Raw genomic sequence first — 17,655 nt, forward strand, 5'->3', positions numbered from 1 at the left:
ACAACAAACAACAACATTGTAAACAATTTGAGGTAATGAAGAATACTTGAAAATAGCTATCAAGACAAAAAACTCTTAATGAAAATGTTTAATAAAGTTCATACATCAGTTCAGAAGTAGGGCCAAAGAAAATGCAGCTTCAAAGCACTTTGCGCTGGCTTCACTTGCAGGTTAATCATCATATTTACCTCAGGACACATAATGTTGACTTTAGACTGTGTGTGTTGACCTATGGTGTTGACTGAAAATGCACTATATGTTCCCCTTCCTCTGCTGGATGTCTAACTTGGAAACTGTGAGCTAACATGTTAAAGTTATTAAGGTCAATGTTGTATTTCTTTAGCTTGTTCTGCTGCACCTAAAAGATGAGATCAAGATTAGATGCAGCTTTAATGCTCCAAAACGAAAGACTGGTAAATACTATTAAACATTAAACGGCAAAAGATGAATAAGATAAAAAGTTTACTTGAACATGTTCGGCATTAAAGTAGTTATTAGATACAATCTTATCATTCGGCCTCCTGCCACCGCAATAGACCTCGCTTCTCTCTGTGCCAACATGCCACACACGGAGTTTACCACGCTTTACAGTCTCCAGTATCACAGAGTGTAATCTGTGAAATAACCTGTGTGTGTGTGTGTGTGTGTGTGTGTGTGTGTGTGTGTGTGTGTGTGTGTGTGTGTGTGTGTGTGTGTGTGTGGTGTGTGTGTGTGTGTGTGTGTGTGTGTGTGTGTGTGGTGTGTGTGTGTGTGTGTGTGTGTGTGTGTGTGTGTGTGTGTGTGTGTGTGTGTGGTGTGTGTGTGTGTGTGTGTGTGTGTGTGTGTGTGTGTGTGTGTGTGTGTGTGTGTGTGTGTGTGTGTGTGTGTGTGTGTGTGTGTGTGTGTGTGTGTGTGTGTTCACATGAACTGTAAATGCAAAGTCCGGGTCAACAGGAACTGGATTAGCTTGCAGGCGTCTCTGTTCTCATGGTTAAACCTTTGGAATCATAGTTTGATGTTTCCTATTTGGCACACAGACCTGGTTGAAACTTGTGATAGAGATTCAAAAGAAAATTCAAACAGAGAGAAAGTGAAACTAAACTGACTCTTACTTTATCTGTTCTTCGTTTCATTGTGGTACACCAGCAGATAACACTCGGCAATACTCAAATAGAGAACACTTTTGACACGAATGTGACTTATTAAAATGTCGAGTGTTCAGGAACCGAGGGGAAGGAAATTAGGCCAGGTCAAATTAACCGATTAAGTCTAATATATAAAACCACAAACATTAGCCTGATTTCCAAAGAACAACCTGCTTCTGGTGAGCCGGGTTCCTGTAGGTCTGTCACATTAATAACGACTTATTGCACAGTATTTTAACATGACCTTGATTGCGTTTGCTCATCTCAATATTGTGCATTGTGTTTACGTGCCTATTGTATACATTAGTTTGTCGCCAACATGATGCCAGAGTAAAAACCATTATAAGATTTGGTCATTGAGTATTTTTTTAACAAAGCCCAAGAGTGAATTTGAGCTATTCTATTTGTTGTGTGGTTATTTTATTTCTATTCTAATTATTGCGAGTATTTACCTTTTTTGGTAACATTGCAATAACAAAAGTCAATGACATTATTTTATGGAATTAAAAGTTATATAATACGAGCATTATATCGATGCTGGCCTAAAATAGTTTTAAAATTACAATAATATTGTGGAGTTTGATATTTTCAGGTTGAACTTTAAAATGAAATCCCAAATAAATGATAGGTACACCATTCTTGCTGTAAACCTGTCAGCCTCTATTCATTTTCATTTCTGTATATTTTAGGATGAAGATGACCTTGAACATTGAATAACCCGTAATATTGGGGGCTTTCCTGTTAACTAGAGCTAGCTTTCCAATAGTAGGCAGGGGCGGACTGGGACTAAAAATCAGCCCGGGACTCTCGAGCGGCCCACTTCGGTACCGCCGGCCCACCTCGGTACCGCTAGTAAATACTGCTAGTAAATTGTCAACGGGGGGGAGGGTGCTAGTGACTTATCCGACCGGCCCACCTCGGTACCGCAAGTAAATACCGCTAGTAAATTGTCGACGGGGGGGAGGGTGCTAGTGACTTATCCGACCGGCCCACATCGTCCGACCGGCCCACTTCAGTACCAAACGTCCCGATGGCCAGTCCGTAGGCCATCTCTAAAGAAAATGTGGAGATCCAACATTTTACAAGGGTATTAGATCACTAAATGCACTTCCACAATCAAAACCCCATTACCAAAATATTAGTTTTCAGTTTGGCTCATGTCCTTCGCCTCCTTCGCTGCCTACTGGTATGTTGATAGTTTATTATGCTGTACTTACTTTAAAATAGCTCTTGGTGGTGAGAACACAAGCTCAGACAGGAATGCAGATTGAGAAAGGAACGAAAAACAAACAAAACTACATAGCAGAACAAATAACACGCCAAAATACAAATATTATTGTACTACTGTATCTGTAGAGGGTAGTCATAGAGGTTAACTTTAAATAGATCACCACAATACTGAATCTATAATACAGGTGGTGTGTAATCTAAACGTTCTATCGTTGCATTTTTTGAAAGTCACAATCAGATTTAAATGCCCAACAGAGCGTAGGATTGTGTAATAGTGTGGGAGTTGTGTTGTGTCCCAGACTACACCGAGGCATGTGTTGTGAAACAGACAGCCTCGAGTGTTTTAATAACCGTGTGTCTGTATGAGCCTGTGGGAAAAAAGAGTTCTGACTATAGGAAAATAATCCTGTTTGTTTCCACAATAAGCCCCGCAAAGTGTCATAATGATCACGCCCTCTCACCCACTGGCTTCTCTCACATCTGACTGTACAGAGAGAGTTTTGTTTCAACCCCTTACATAAACAACCTCACAAAGGACACTTTAAAGGACTCTGATCTGACAGCAGCTTCCTTATAAAACCACAGCAGACTATCAAGGAGACACAACATGTAATAAAGCACAACAAAGAAAGAGTTAAACTTCTTTCTATCCTTTGAAATCTCTTCGGTGCGTCCTGGCAGCTGGGATATAATTACTTTCTCTTTATAGTTTTGAAATTGCACTCATTTGATCAACCCTTTAAATTACTACTTAATTGATACTAGAGCTTGATTTTGAAAAGAGAGCAATGACTAATGAACACGTCTCATCTTGTTCGCTTAATCCCTACAAAAACTAACGTCTATCTGTGAGTTATTAATGGTTTTCATGTTGGGTTATGTGCTGTTAGCATCTCTTGACCGAAGTGTAACAATTGTATGTCTAGCTGTTGCCCCCTGTTTTCAGTCTTTATGTTAAAGGGGACCTATCATACAAAATGCACTTTTGTACGTCTTTTATACATGAATATGTGTCCCCGGTGTTCCAGGGAACTCACCAAGTGTCAGAAAACACAACCCTCTCTATTTTCCTCCATACCCAAATCTCTAAAAAAGGGGCTGCAACGGATCTGATCAAAACTGATCCAGATTTGAACACTGTCCTGACGTCAGGACGGTGGCGCTACGGCTATTGGGCCAACTCCACCAATCAGGAGGAGACAGCCACGGCCATTGCCGTTCGAAAGCGCTGGAGACGCTGTAGTACATATGCCAGGCCTGTAGGTGGTGCTGTTCTCACTGAATCTGCCCTTGCAAAAACAGGGGTAAAAAAGTGCAAATTGAGCGAAATGAGGCATGGCTAAAATGCATGATCTGTTTGGTATTTTGAAAAGAAAAAAGTATAAATATGCCTTATATAGGTATGGTCCTACACTATATTATTATAATATAGCATGATAGGTCCACTTTAAGCTAAGCTAATCACCTGCTGGCTCTTAAAAATATTAAACGCACAAATATAAAGGTGGCTTCACTCTTTTCAGTTTACTAATGGCAAGAAAAGCCCATAAACAAATTAACAAAACAAATATTCCTGAAAGAATAAGTTGTCTCCTTGCAATACCGTCATCACGTATATTCAACTCAAGATCAACCTGAAGAAATAACAACTTATAATTCTATAGAAAAAAGGATAAATACATGCATTTGTTTAATACAATTGCATTTTTCCTGCATTCTTACCCTATAAATCCACTTTAAACCCAATACTTTTATTACACCAACTCACTTCAGTGCGAGTCCAAAAATACAAAATCCTACAATAGATTCCTTAAAATTAGAGGATGAAAGGGTTATTTAAACATCTATACTGGGACAAGTTTATTATGGCAACATAATGACGCGTTTCCACACACATGTCAATCGTAACAGGACATTTCACACTTCTCATTGACGCAAAAACTGGGCAGGGCATCTCTTAGTTAGTCCATTTCAAATACAGAAGTGTGTATCTACAAGAGGAAGTCATCATATCTGTCCCATTGCAGCTTCAGCAGAACAATGACTGACAGAGGTTGACACTTACAAACATGCAAAGCAGTGACAAGACACACAACACACCTCACATTTCCCTTTTTTCAAAACCTGGTGACGACTTTTGAGTAAGGCATTAAACGTAAAATGAAACAAGCTGCAGGGAAGTCGCCCGAGATCTTGACACAACTTCTGCTTTTACTTCCTCTCTGTGAGGTGTGTGAAAATGTGCTGAATTTCCCTGACATATAAAAAAAAATGCATGACTGCTTTTCATATATCTGCACAATCTCCTGTATTATTAGTACATGAAGCATGACGGGAGGAAAAGAGGAAATATCCTCTGCATGTGTCCAGTGTGGTTTGTTTTATTGAACGCAACACTAATGTAATGGTAGTATTTATGGTATTATTTGAAAAGTAATTGAAGTGATTCATTGAATAAAATAGTCTTCCTGAGTTATTGATCTCTGGTTTTTGGTATTTATATCTTACAGTATGTTCTCTAATCAGTGTTTGTGGATCGGATTGGATGGAACAACTGTTATTACAATGGTTTTTGGATAAAATAATTGAACTTTAAGCTTGTAACTTAAAGTAGTTCGGTAAGAGACATATTTCATGTTCTTTTTAGCCGAAGAAATTGGGTACAGGTCAGGACCAACTTCTTACAAAAAAAGAAGTTTTCATTTACTCTCCCTGGACTCCAATGGCTGAATGAAAGAACTTGAAGACCACCTGCTGAGAAACATCAGCGAGGTAAGTTTTCATGAGGTCATAAGGGTTAGTAATAGGTGTGTGAGCACTTTAACACAATTGTTCAATGAATGAATATGTCTATGTGCATTACAGTATGTCTCACTGTCTGTGAGGGATCCACTTCTACACTAATGACAACCATAGAGCTTCATTCACGACGAGGCGTCCCTTCTGCACAGAGAGGGAAGGACTGAAAGGAGGTGGGTGTGACCAAAATTACAAAATGCATTACACTAGAAGTCTCGCAGCCACTTCAGTATGAATGGTAGAGCTGCTCAGGACATCTGGTGCAGCAAGTAAGAAAGTTAGTGAGGGAGAAAGAGAGGGAGAGGAAGAGAGGAAGCGCTCACATGCTTTGCTCTGTGTCTAGGATGACTTTTACTCCACTAGGCAAAAGTTTGAAAGTGAAAGAAAATGTCAGGTTTGGTGCAAATCTACAGTCTATGGTGCAAATGCGCGCCGTGCAAAGTAGAAAAGGAAAGGACGTGCACAGTTTGCGCCTGAAAGCCAGTGATGAGGGGTAAGTGCGAGTTTTTTTAATGAATAAAACTCACTTCTAAGTTTTAACTTTACAGGTGTACTCTCTTCAAACTCAAAACCAGGAAGCTGTTGGTGGTTTTGATACAATTGCATTCACTTAGGTTGAATTTGTGCAACTACACAGTGATATTTCAACACTTTACACAGAAGTAGACATTGTACAAACTGCAGTTTCTAAGAAGTTAAGTGCATTGCTCACTTGCGTAATGGGCGGTTTGCAAGATAAAAGGAAGTATGCGGTGTCAGACAGAGATAGTAACCAGGTCTTCCTCTTTCTTTTGGATTTCAAAAAAGTTGTTGAATGACATGACTTTACACGCTTTTCTATGGTTGCACCCTGTTTTTTCTGTGTGTGTGTTGTATCCATGAATGAACCACAAGCGTCAGAGGAGCAGCATCCGGGTTTTATTAACATCCTTGTGTTAACTTCACTGATCTTTTTATAGTCTGATGATCATTATCAGCATGTGAAGTTTGGATGGTGAGCGTCACCTCCTGGAGAGAGTGACCAGAATCCGGTAGGCGTCACTTAAATACTTTAATACTGCACTCTCAATAACTAGCATATGCTGCGTTCAGGTGCTGTCGGAAACGAGTAACGCGGCGTTTTATATGCACCTGCCTCAGAATAAACAACTGATTGGTATTTATTTAAACATGACAAAATAAACTGAAAATGATAATATTTAGCTGTTAACATGGTATGTGCTGCAGCATCAAAACAGTAAAGAGAATATTAGACTCATAATTCAGGTTTTCATTTGAAAGAACCACACATTTCATGACTGAATTTGGTACCACTTTACAATAAGACTACCCTTATAAAGGATTCATAAAGGGTTTATAATTAGGTTATTAATTAGGTTGTAAACACTTTATTAATCATTAAGAACCATTTATAAACCAGTTCTAATATAGTTTTCATACATCAACACAGGCTCACTATTTGGCAAGATGACTAAGCCTTATATTGGCTACTTAGCGAGAATCAACTCAGTGAACAACAGATACCAAGGATGCTGGCTGATGAAGAACACGAAGTAAGCTAAGTAGCCAATATAAGGCTTAGCAGTACAGATAAATGTGGGCTCACTATTTGGCAAGCAACCGGTCACAGTTGCCCTGTTTATCTCATGTCTTATAAAAGCTTATTAATGATTTATAAAGTGTTCACAACCTAATTAATAAATTAATTACAAACTATTCGTAAACCCTTTATAAGAGTAATCTTATTGTAAAGTGGTACCCTGAATGGTACAGTGATACACTTAACATAAGTGTGGATGTTGATAAGACAAAGCCTATTCATACTCTGCCTTGTCAGAATCAGTTTTCTTATAATTGCTCAGGACAAGTACTAAACATTTTGCCTCAAAGTCCATTCAGTAATTAAAGTGCTTTGGATTGCATCACACAATCTTCCAAAATATGAAAGCCATGAAAAAGACCACGAGACACAAGACTAGAGGAAAGAGACACTACAGAAAAAATTCTCCCAAATGTTGTCTTATTTTCACTTCCTAAGAAATGTTTTTTCTCCCACTCGGAAATGTTCAATGACTTTCAAGACTCCCTGGACTCAGAGATCTTTTATCTTAGCAGGACCTACCGTCTAGGATAAATTGATAAAGTTGAAAGAAAAAAGCCTGACACGACATCGCTCAGCTTTTTATTACCTTCTTTTACCCATCATCTGGATTTATCCATCATTTGGATTTACATTTGGATTAAAAAGATAGAAGATGAAGATAACGTTGATCTGTGTGTGTGTGTGTGTGTGTGTGTGTGTGTGTGTGTGTGTGTGTGTGTGTGTGTGTGTGTGTGTGTGTGTGTGTGTGTGTGTGTGTGTGTGTGTGTGTGTGTGTGTGTGTGGTGTGTGTGTGTGTGTGTGTGTGTGTGTGTGTGTGTGTGTGTGTGTGTGAGAGTTTCATAATGAGTGACTTGGGGTTTCCCTGCCCCTGTTTCTTCCATTCATGTGGCTGGAGACGGAGGGTATAGAGCTGTCAACCCCGGAAACCAGCTGAATATTGAGTGACTGAGTTTGAGGGAGAGTGCGTGCGTGCGTGCGTGCGTGCATCCATCCTACAGCAGTGAGATAGATTGTGTGTGAGGGAGAGGCAATACAAGGGAGTGTTTGCATGTTTTATTTATACAACATACCTTTATTAACAGAGGTGTGTTCTTTCAGATCGTGTGTGTGTGTGTGTGTGTGTGTGTGTGTGTGTGTGTGTGTGTGTGTGTGTGTGTGTGTGTGTGTGTGTGTGTGTGTGTGTGTGTGTGTGTGTGTGTGTGTGTGTGTGTGTGTGTGTGTGTGTGTGTGTGTGTGTGTGTGTGTGTGTGTGTGTGTGGGTGGGTGGGTGGGTGGGTGGGTGTGTGTGTGTGGGTGCGTGCTTGCTTGGCCTTATTAGCACAAGCTTCCTCTTCCTAACTTTCACCATGTTGCATCCCTAGCAACTAAATACTATGATGCTTAGCAGGAGGGAACAAACACACACACGTTAACCATGATATCATATGTTTTTGGCACAGACACAAGATAACATATAACATTAAGAATACCTATACATTGGAAAGATAAACTGCATTATTCCCAGACAGATTTGATGAGATGTAAATATTCCAGCTGCTGCATAAATTAAGTTAAAAATAGTCTGTAACTCACATCAACATCCAATCATCAATGGCAATGTTACTATGGCTGGTAATAAACAAAACAATTTCTATAGATGTATTTTATAATCATGGAATCATGGTTATGAGTAAACCTAATTCCTGCAATTGAAATACTGCATGTCTGCGAGTCAGTCGTGGCCTCGTCCGCCTCTGTTGATCTTGTTAATGCTACTAGGGGGCAGTGCTTCTCCAAAACTGTGTGGGGTCTTAAATTCGTTTTGAAATAAAAAAATCGGAGCAGCTTGCAAAGCAATCAAAGTGAGACATTAAGGATTAAGACAGGTGATCCTTTCAACCCTTGCACACATGTTATATTTCATGTGGTAACTAAGAGTAAAACCCTAAAAAAATCACAATATACATTCATAATGTTATCAACAGTACACAAATAAATCAAAAAGCCAAACAATCAAACCTTTTCTGTTTATAGTTTCTCAGACGTTAGGAATTGCTGATTTGGGGTTTGGACTGGTATGGGACAAGACATCTGAAAATGTCATATAGTGCTCTTGGGAAATGCACTGGGATTTTTAAAAGCTAGATAAAAGTATTTATTTAATTCTCAATTCGTTAATTATGAATATCCTATTATTTTGCAACCCAATTTAGGCTAGCTTTGCATAGAGACTGGAATCGGGGGTGCCGCTAGCCATATTATTAACCTTTTAAATGTTTTCCACCTGGATATATATAGATATTTCTGTAATATGAAGCCTTAAGGATGGGAATTGATTCAGCATTATGAAGTGGCACTTTGATCAGAGTTCAGAATGACCTCTCCATCATACCTGGGATTTCAGCTTTTGTGTTGTGCGCTGAGGTGCTGCATGGAAATGCATTCAAAGCAGGAAGTGACTGATAATAGGTGGCTCTATTTGCTACGCCACCGCTCACACAAATGAGGGGAAATGAACATGAGAGATGTTGCTATGGAGATGCAAGCAGAAGTGGAGAAAGGTGTGAGCCAAAGGTGTGAAGTTCATCACAGGTTCAAATTCATCCGTCACAGCCGAGTGAGATAACAGTTCAATATATCGTCAGATTGTCAGTTGAAGTTTTTGGTAGAGAGAGACAAATACAGGAAGAGGAACCAGACTTCATCTAACCAATCAACATATGGCTGCAGTGGGAAGTGAAAGCATGTTGAATGCTTGACTAGAATAATCTAATATAATCCCAGTTAGTGTTGCATAGTCAGGCCTCCCTTTCCTGTCATGCTCAATGAAGTCTGAGGAAATTCCTTCAGGAAATCTGAGCACACTGTTGTTAGAAAGAGGCTAGACGAATAGGTAAGAACAATTCAAACACTACAGAAAACAGAAGAGGAAGCAAACAAAATGAACTGTCCAATCAAATGGCTGAAAATGACTGCTTAAAGAAATTACCATGTTTTTTTAGGAACAAAAAGATTAACCTTTACCTTGCAATAAATGCCCCTTTGTTAGACCAGGAACAAACCGAAAAACACAACATCTTTTTACGTTTAAAGTTAAAGGTGGGGTAGGTAATTTTGGAGAAACCAGCTCGAGATCGCTAGAATTTGAAAATACACAGCCGGAAAAAATCTGCCACTTCCTTACAGAGCCCCTCCTCCAACACACACGAACGCACACATGACCAATGAGGGCATGAGATAAGTTTGTGCACAGATGGAAGGCTGACAGGCAGGTAGGCCGGCTCAGATGATTGGTCGTGCTTTTTACAGTACTACGGCTTCCACAGATGACATTTTTTTATGGATTTTTTGTCAAAGCACTTAAGATATTCATTGCTATCGGGATGTTAAGAGCATTCCATGGAATATAACAAAAAGTGTATCTCGAGCCGGTTTCTCAAACTTACCTACCCCACCTTTAATGTGTCAAACTTCCCTTTAGCTCCTGTTTTGGTCCCCACCAATCTCCTGAAATAGAAATGTGGATCTTTAATTGCTAAATGCGCAACTGTGTTAACAGCAGGTAGCTAATTTCTGTCTGATGTTTGATGCTTGGTAGGTGTAATAAAAAATCTGCTACTTTTGGTGGCTTAAAGGTGGGGTAGGTAAGTTTGAGAAACCGGCTCGAGATACACTTTTTGTTATATTCCATGGAATGCTCTTAACATCCCGATAGCAATGAATATCTTAAGTGCTTTGACAAAAAATCCATAAAAAAATGTCATCTGTGGAAGCCGTAGTACTGTAAAAAGCACGACCAATCATTTTAGCCGGCCCAGCTAAAATAACTGGATGGCCTACCTGCCTGTCAGCCTTCCATCGGGGCACAAACTTATCTCGTGCCCTCATTGGTCATGTGCGCGTTCGTGTGTGTTGGAGGAGGGGCTCTGTAAGGAAGTGGCAGATTTTTTCCGGCTGTGTATTTTCAAATTCTAGCGATCTCGAGCTGGTTTCTCCAAAATTACCTACCCCACCTTTAATTGATAAGAAACACCAAATCGTTGACGTTGCAGATGTAGAACCAAAACAATGAGCTAGCAGACGCTAAAGCGCTCTGCTGAGCTGAGAGGAACTGCTGGGTCAGGTTATAGTTCTCTGTGGGTTTGTCACTGCTAGAGACCCCTTTCACATATTTGAAGTCATTCGATCCATTGTAAATACAAATATTACTCAGCACTAACAATTTCAAACCGTCAGAGCATACAAACTAAAAGCCAAACTTACTCCCACCAAAGTGACTGAGCTTGCTGCTACAGTTCAGTCATTAACAGAAGGGTTTAAGTGAGTTTGCTTCACTTCCCTGAGCATGCAGTCAGCAGACGTCTCTAGAGGCTTCCTCTGCTGCAGAGAGACATGCAAACCACAGGTAGCTCATTCAAATGAAAGTAAACCTTGTGTCTATTTGTGCAAGGTCAAATACAAATGTGTAGGCAGCGATTTACATTACACACACACACAAAGACTAAAAATAGCTCGAGTCATCTTAGTCGCATGTGCAGTCCTTTTGGAAGCCATTGAAACATAGATTTGTCCTGATTCAATTAAATGAAAGCTGCAACTATGCATGGAGGGGATTTACTTTGAACTCTACTAACACAGGATTCTGTGTTTGATTAACACCTTAAAAAAAAGGTTGCAGCTGCATTTCCATTTCCATGTTCTCACTTCAGTTGAAGCAGTACCTTGTTCCTCTGCGTGTTCCTGCTGTTTCACAACCTTTAGTTCCTATGAAACCTCTTCCCAACCGCGGTGGATACAGTCACAGATAAAAAGTGGCTTGTCTTGACTTTTTTTTTGTTGAACATTGTGTTTTCCCAAGCAACTACTATGTCTCACTTTCAGCAGGAGTAGTTTCAGTGAGGTGTTGTAGACTCTCATTATGGTCTTGTATAATTAGTTTGACATAAAAGGAAATGTTTATTTGCTGAGCGTTGGATTAGAAGATACCTAGCCCTCTTATAAATGGAGCCAGGGTCGGCAGATAATTAGTAGAGCTTAGCATAAAGACTCAAAGCAGTGGGAAACGGCTAGCTAACTCCTACAACATGAAGCTACCATGAGGAAACGAGCAGAGAAACCAGGAAGTCACTGCACTCGGTTGCTGTTCGTCAGGGAATGATTACAGAAATCTGCATTGGCCAGAGATGCTGCTGAAAAGATCATCTGGTATTCTTTTGAGAAATATTTCCAGCACACAATTCACCCTAAATGATAACACTTCTGTATATGTAGATTGAAAACACGAGCTACCATGCTGTTTGTAATTAGATAGCTTTATCGTTGGCACGTTATTGAACTTTGGTGAGAACAAGGCTTGTAGCGTGCCCCTGCCTCCAGTCTCTATGCCCAGCTCAACCAATCACATCATGGTTTTAACTTCATATTTAGTACAAACATGAACATGTTTTATCTTCAAACTCTTGGCAAGAAAGCCAAATAAATGTTTCCCTAATCGCCACCTATTCCCTTAATGTTCTTGGATTACTTTTCACCCTGATATGAATATTTCCTGCATCATATGAAATGAAATTGCAAAGAAAGAAGTACCTCCATCCTTGAATCATAGCTCAACTTCATACACTTTGCAGCCTTACTTGTAAGTGCTAAAAGCTTTCACATCCTCTTTTGGCCCTCAAGATGTCACAGGTAGGGACATTGCAATGGTGACACAATGTTGAATGACAGAGTGTTTGAGTCCGCATTGGAATACTATTAAAAAAAAGGATACAGTTAGTGTGCAGTGTGCAGTGTGCACTTCCTCTTCTGACTTTGTCAAGCCTCGAGCGATTCTGACAGGCAAAAACCCTCCTATCTCAATCATCTACACTTTTCAGGAACTAATAACAGCGACCTTGTCTGTAGCTCGACAGTCAGCGTGTTGCATATTTCAAACTAGCCAATGGGCTTTGAGCTTTTTCCGAAAGCCTGTGAATTTTTGAGAAACAAGATCTTTTATCTGAGGTTGAAAAACCACAACTTGTTTTAAACAATTTTCACATGACAAGAGCATTGTTTCCGTGAGGGTTTTAGAAAACTCTGTGAGGGAGTGAGAGGAATGCATGTCTGTGCTCACCTTAGTGGGAGTGTTTAGGCTTTTATGTGGATTTTATGAGGTTGTTTGTGCATACTATAAGAGTGAGTGGGTGCATACCTGTCGCTCCTGTGGCCAGCTGTAACCTTTTATACTATTATTTTGTTGGCATGCTAATTAGGACAACCTTTCAGCAACAGTCATGTCAGGTCTTAATGTGTGCACATGTAAAAATGTGTCTGACTGTGTGTATATATATATTTGCACACATATTTTCATATGTTTATATACATTTGTTTTTATATTCGGGATTGTGGGAAACAGTATTTCGATCTCTTTGTCTGTACACACAAACTGGAAGATTGACAATAAAGTTGACTTTGACTTTGACTTATCAAATTAACTGTTTATGTTGTGAAATCTTATCAGCTGATAACTTACAGGAGATTAAGTCTGTGTGGGTGGGTCTTATCACGTGTGTGTTTAACTACCTCCATGAAGACAGATGACAGGAGGGCTGTGTTTTCTTTACTTTCTCTTTCTCAGAATGATGTCTCAGAAAGTGTCTGATGTGGTAGCACAAAAAACAAGAAAATAGCTAATTTATTTTGCTGGTGATCCTTTCCAGATGCTTTATTTGCTCATTGGTGTCACAGAAGAGGTCTGGGCCTGAGGGCTAAATGTGCTAAATAGGGAGAGAAGAGGATGAGGAATAAACAGAGAACTAATGTGTAAGAACAGGACTGTTAAATAAGAAGATGTCACACAGGTTTGTTATAGATAAGCAGAATGCAGTCCATATAATAGTGCCGGAGCCATATTGCCAAAATCTTCTGCTAAGATATACAGTAGGTAATTTACTGTCCCAGCGATGTAAATAACCACATGTTTTGTCAATAAATAAATGGTCTATATATGAAATAGCCACAAGGCCAATGTTGGTATTTTTCTGTGTGAAATGAAGACCCAACACATTTAAAATACATACATTATAGTTCCAACTTATTTACAAAGAAACACATTGTAAATATTTCCGTTTATACTCTGATAATTGCAGTGAACCGAATGGTAATGTAAAGTTGGATATCATAAAGAAAAGTCGCTATCTGTTCCTCAGAACATTTCGGACAAATTTGAGAAGGGCTGGGCAATAATTACATTTCATTTATGCAATGGAACTGTATTTCATAAAAATGTATATCATGATATCCTTATAAACAATAATGGCATCTACCGTGATAATAACAAGCACATTATGGATATTAAACAGAGTTTGAGCTCGTTATCTCAACATATGATTTCATCACATCTCCATTAAGAGACGATACATTATCACATTTAATTATTTATGCAAACAACTGTGCAGAACCTGTAGCATTTTGACATCGCATTATAATAAAGGAATAATAAATGTAATCTTAATAAGCAACACTCCCATGTCTTTTATCAGCATTTAAATGTTGAATTGGACTTTGAGTTGCTCTGTCAGAATTGTAGTTCACTCACACCCATCATGTTTGTGGTTTTTGTGGGCAGGTGCTGTTGGGCGGCCTTGCTGGTTTACAGTTAAATCTACTGGAGTGGTTTCCAGTAAGATGCAACTGGGTGGATGTACGATGTCTGACAGTTCATGCCACTAAGGGGTTAACCATCTCCCACTGTGCAGTTTCTCTCAAACTAACGGCTCCCCAATGTGCTCAGTATACTGTAGTGGGGTTTTTAGTCAGAGCTACTGGTTTCCAGCAAAGACCCAGTGCCTTCACAGCAGAGGAAGTGGTGGTGGAGGGCGACTGAAACTGTTCAGAAAAAGAAAAGGAAAAAAGTTCACATGCATATTGCTTATCTTTTGTTATTTGCATCATTTACATATCTGTGTTTATTTCATTGAGCTGATGCTACAGTAACTTCCTGTGAGCGACACAGTGACAGAGAAGGGTTCAAAGCCACAGCACACTACAATTAACATAAGTAATTTTTTTTAAACAGAGCTGATATTTGTTTTTTGTCATAAAAACTACCAAAAAAATTATGTCCAGATTAATTTTAAGATATTTTGACAGAAAAGTTACAAAAAACACCCAAATTGAATTTACTTTTTGCTCTCTGCAGTTTTTAGCACACCACATTGACTTACTTAAATGCACGTGTAGCCAACGTCATCACATTGTGCTAAACACAGGTTTATATCGCCATCTGGTGGAAAAGCACAGCCATGCAGCTAAGTGTAGGGACCTTTTATATATACAGTCTAGTGTAGGGACGCTCTTCTGCCAAATATCTGTCTGAACAATGAGTTGCTGCTGCAGAGAAGAAAAGACACAGCAGGTTCATCTGATGATGTTGAAGTAGGATTATGTAGTTGGATTAAAAAGATAATACTTTCTTATATGCTGTTAAAAGCATTGAAAAGGAATGCATCTTAATAAACGTGTAATGGGAAATGTTCATTATATCTTTGGCATTTTATAAACTGTATAAAATTAATAATCTATTAATCAAAACTACAAGCTTGATTTCACTCCTTGTTAGCAACAGTTTTAATCATTATTCAGTTATCTATTTTTTATTTTTTTTATTTTTTATTGAGTCAGGCACAATGAGTTACATTTATACGGTCTATATTTTCATCCAAGGCCTCAGCAAGGTGTTTGAAAATGCTTGTCCAGTATCCTTGTAGGCGAGGACAAGACCAAAACATATGAGTCATGTTTGCTGGTGACGTGTGACATCTGTTACAGGTATCCGTGACATTAGGGTATATTTTGGAGAGTTTAAAGTTGGTGTAATACGTAGATACGGTGGACAACTTTAAGTTGTATAAGGTTGAGCCTGGAACAGGACGTACTATTGTTCACTCTCGCTAATGCGCCTTCCCAGACATCATCATCTATTGCTTGGACTAGTTCCTCTTCCCAATCTTGTTTGATTTTACCAAGAGATGTTTCTGTGAGACGGGAGATGGAATTGTAAATTCTTGAAACCAGACCTTTTTCGGTTGTTAGAGTGTCCAGAATTGAGTCAATTATTGAATCCGGAGGGATATTGGGGAAGGAAGGGTTATTTAGTTCAACCCAGTTACGGACCTGGAAGTAGCGAAATAGATGAGTGTCTGGGAGGCTACATTTGTCAGAGAGTTGGCTAAAGCTACCGAAAACATTGTTGATGTAAAGGTCTCTTACTCTGATAAGGCCTCATCTCTGCCACATAGAGAAGGCCCCATCAGTGTGAGGGGGGAGAAAGAGATGGTTGTTGCGAATGGGACTATGAATAGAGGATCCATGAAGTCCATGAGCACTTCTAAATTGGGACCATATTCTTAGGGTGGAAACTTGATTTGATTTGATTTGAAACAACTATCGGGTTATTCGAATATTGAGTCGGCCGGCTGGGTAATGTAGATGTAAGCAAAGCCAAAAGTGAGGTATTAGGACAGGATTTGGCTTCAAGCTCACACCAACTCAATGTTGGTTCCTTAATCCATACAATTATTTTGTGGATATTGGCTGCCCAGTAGTAGTGTCTTATGTTTGGAAGCGCCAATCCTCCTGTAGATCTGTGCCTTTGTAAAAGCTCTCTCCTAATTCTACTTCCCTTGCCATCAAAAAGAGGAGATTAGTGTGTCTATTTTACAAAAAAGTGATTTGGGTAGGAAGACTGGCAGACATTGAAAGAGGTACAGGAGCACGTTCATTTTGATACAGTTTACCCTCCCTGCGATAGTTAAATGTAAATGATTCCACCTTTCCAAATCAAATTTGAGTTTGTCAATTAGTGGTGGGACGTTGTTTTTGTAAAGGTCTGAGATTATTCAGTTATCTTGATCTCATTTTATTCTATTCTCTTTATTTGAGTTATTGAGTCCTTTAGACCTGGAGAGAAAAAAAAGTCAAGCACACATTTATAATTGTTTTATTTAATAGGCACCATACATATAACCATAGCAACATTGCATTACTGATATCTGGAAAAGGGGGGCTTTGCAGCATTTAACAGTGTGGAAAATCTTTTAAACATAGAAATCTTGTTATATGACATCCCTTAACTGCATAGAAAAGTCTCTATAAGGGCAACAAAGACACGGATATATGTAGGGCGTACTTAATTCAAGAGAAACAACTAATTTGATAAAAATATCAACAAATAGTTATGTCTTTGTCAGTGTTGTAGAGGTTTTTAGAGGCTCGGTTTAATCTCAACATGTCATTGACAGAAAAATGACCTTGTTGACATTACATTGCATGTTACTTGTTAGACGCTTTTATCCAAAGCGACTTACATACTCAATACAGTAGGCAATCCCCACAGGAGCAATTTGGGGTGAAGTGTCTTGCCCAGGGACACAACGACATGCTGACTGCAGTGGAGTTTGAACCTGTGACCATCTGATCCCCATACCAAGGCTCTACCCACTGCGCCTCCCTGACCTTGGTGTATGTCCCTGTTGTCACCAGAAGAGGGCAGTGTTTTCCACATCATCCCCTCAGCTGAGTGTCTGTGTGCTGGAATTGACTATTTGTGAGTCTGTGCCCTGCAGCACGCAGTCAGTGGTTTCTTTCAACCTCTGTCATTTCCAGAGGGGGAATATTTGAAACCCGACCCCCTGAGGAATGGCTGCTATCGATTGGTTGGGTGTCAGCTGCTGGTATTGATCGGAGACTTCGGGGGAGAGCAGTGAGAAGCAGGCAGGCTGTGGTTCACACAGTGGAGGAGCTCAGCTGTGCCAATGCATTAGGCTAATTCTGTGTGTGTGTGTGTGTGTGTGTGTGTGTGTGTGTGTGTGTGTGTGTGTGTGTGTGTGTGTGTGTATATATATATATTGATTGAGCTGCAGTTGAAGTTCTCTAGTATTG

At 39.5% G+C, this 17,655-nt stretch overlaps 1 long non-coding RNA gene across 1 annotated transcript in view; it reads left to right on the forward strand.

The window, feature by feature from the left end:
* The first annotated feature begins 5,373 nt into the window (after positions 1-5,373).
* The window catches only part of LOC117499378, a 68,194-nt gene continuing 55,912 nt past the window's right edge, over positions 5,374-17,655 (forward strand). Inside the window, exon 1 of the long non-coding RNA XR_004557708.1 lies at positions 5,374-5,646. This is a non-coding gene — a long non-coding RNA (uncharacterized LOC117499378). The remainder of the gene's footprint in view (positions 5,647-17,655) is intronic.

The sequence above is a fragment of the Trematomus bernacchii genome, unplaced genomic scaffold (genome assembly GCF_902827165.1).
Source record: "Trematomus bernacchii unplaced genomic scaffold, fTreBer1.1, whole genome shotgun sequence".
In the NCBI taxonomy this organism is placed as follows: domain Eukaryota; kingdom Metazoa; phylum Chordata; class Actinopteri; order Perciformes; family Nototheniidae; genus Trematomus; species Trematomus bernacchii.